Source organism: Molossus molossus, unplaced genomic scaffold, assembly GCF_014108415.1.
Source record: "Molossus molossus isolate mMolMol1 unplaced genomic scaffold, mMolMol1.p scaffold_m16_p_2, whole genome shotgun sequence".
Classification (NCBI taxonomy): Eukaryota; Metazoa; Chordata; class Mammalia; order Chiroptera; family Molossidae; genus Molossus; species Molossus molossus.
In genome coordinates this window covers 20,810,669-20,813,103 of record NW_023425355.1, presented here as the reverse complement: position 1 = coordinate 20,813,103, position 2,435 = coordinate 20,810,669, and the positions used below count along the sequence as shown (strand labels likewise).

At 39.7% G+C, this 2,435-nt stretch overlaps 1 non-coding gene across 1 annotated transcript; it reads right to left on the bottom strand.

Moving 5' to 3' along the window:
- Positions 1-1,763: 1,763 nt before the first annotated feature.
- On the bottom strand, positions 1,764-1,867 carry LOC118636788. Its single transcript, XR_004960769.1, has one exon. It is a non-coding gene; the product is annotated as a U6 spliceosomal RNA (small nuclear RNA).
- Between the last annotated feature and the right edge of the window lie 568 nt (positions 1,868-2,435).

Here is a 2,435-nt window from a genome sequence, read left to right as displayed (position 1 = left end):
ATCTGTATATGGCATTGTGTGCCCACCACCCCAAGTCAAGTCTCCTTCTGTCACCATATATTTGACCCCCTTTACCCCCTCACCTACCCCCCACAACCCTCCCTTCCCCTTCTGTTAACCACCTTACTCTTGTCTGTGTCTATGAGGTTTTATTTTTTTGATTTCTTTTATTTATTGATTTCTGTTTTATAACCCACATATGAGTGAAATCATACGGTTCTTGTATTTTTCTGTCTGAATTATTTCACTTAGCATGATATTGTCAAGGTTTACTCATGTCGTTGCAAATGGCAGTATTTTATCTTACCTTAGGGCTGAGTAGTAATCCATTGTAGTATATACCACAGTTTCTTTATCCAGTCATCCAGCCAAAGTCACTTAGGTTATTTCCCTCACTTTTGTCAGCACCCAGATCTAATCAGGACATAAATGCCTGACCCTAATTGGTCATATGCACACAAGACCTGGTAAACAACAAAATTACAAATTATTAATTTACAGTGATAAATATAATTGCCATAAAGATTAAATTATTTGTGCTGGCCTATTCAAGGCATCCTCTCCTTGTAATCAAGTCACGCAGGAAACAAATATAGATCAGCAAATACTAATACTATATTATTCACTGCCCAAACTAGTGTGTTATGAAGGGTCCCTTACATTCAGCACATTGTCTCTCCAGTAGGTAGCCAAACATTGGAAGATAAGTCATGTTAGGTTGCCTTCTGAGCTTCGAATCAAACAAAGGGAGTTAGATGATTCAAACATCAAGTGATATCAGCCCTGGTGGTGTGGCTCAGTTGGTTGGGCATCATCCCGAGCACTGAAAGGTTGCTGGTTCGATTCCCTCTGAGGACACATGTTCAGGTTGCAGGTTCAGTCCCCTGTTCAGGGTGCATACAGGAGGCAACCAACTAATATTTCTCTCTCACATCAATGTTTTTCTCTCTCTCTTTCTCTTTCCCTCTCCCTTCCTCTCTCTCTAAAATCAATACAAACATATTTAAAAAGAAAAAATTATTAAGTGGTATCAGTTTAAGCTAAGCTGATACATCCTTGCAAGTGGAACTGGAAAAGCTCAAACTCTGAAGGTTAAGATTCTCTATTTTTTAGACATTTTCAACCCATTGAGTCAGTGTTGGCCTCTGTGGCTCACCATTTTGTATAGTTCTAATTTGCATATGTCTGCTCCTATCCATACGTGTTGACCTTAGGGTTGAAGATCAGTAGTTAAATGGAATAGGAGGCATCTCGTTGTAACTAATACTGCCTTGCTACTATGTCTATTTCCTGTTGTCATCAACATTATCAGTCATTATCTGGTCACAAAAATAGAAGTCACCATAGGTATTTCAAGCAATGGTAATTTAATCAGAGACTTGGTAACAAGTCTTGGAAGAACTGAAAACCACCAAGGGCTCTAGGTAACGCCATTATTTCTTTTTGTTTCTCTATCCTACAGATATGATTGGCTCTTCTTACCTAGGGATTTTCATTTCTTTCTTTTTTTTTTTTGCCTCACCCGAGGATATTTTTCCATTTTTTGTACATAGAGTGGGAGGGAGAGAGAGGAAGGGAGAGAGAGAGAGAAACATCGACGTGAAGGGACACATCGAGTGTCTGCCACCCGCACGACCAACCAGGGCCGGGGACAAACTGCAACCGAGGTACATGCCCTTAGCGGGAACCGAACCCGGGTCTCTCCAGACCGCAGGCCGACGCTCTAACCGCTGAGCCAAACTGGCCAGGGTATTTCTTTCTTTTTTAATATGGAATGCTTCGCAAATGTGCATGTCTTCCTTGTGCAGGGGCCGTGGTAATCTCTGTATCGTTCCAGTTTTAGTAAATGAGCTGCCCAAGTGAGCACAGGATGAGGAATTTTAGAGTGGGATGCGAGATTATGTTTTTATAGTTGAGAAGCTCTGCTCATTTTTATTTTGGCATATATATCCAGCTATTCAACTACTTTTTTTTTAACATGATGGCAACCTATTATCGAGGGATAAACTGAAACATCCTCAATTAAAATCAGTTTGAACAAAGGTATTGATTTTCCAAGGCACCGGGCATTGTTTAGCTGCTAAACTGACAGATTAGTTTCTTGATATAATATTGGCTAGTATAAGGACACTTTATCAAATAAAAGAAAAGCCGATGTACCTTTGGTCTCTATGCCTTCATTCCATTAAGGTCATTCATTGAAAGGGGTCATTTTATAACGGATAGCAAAGCTCAGTAGCTGAGCAATAGGTCTGCAAATTCTAGTATGGTAGACTTGAGGTTTAATTTAATGCTTTACTGAGTGGCCCTCCACAAGTTATTTTATATATTTTTACTGATTTTTTTTTTTTTTTTTTAGAGAGAGAGAGAAGAAGGGAGAAAGAGATAGAAACATCAATGTGAGAGAGAAAGATCCATCTGCTGCCTCCTGCATG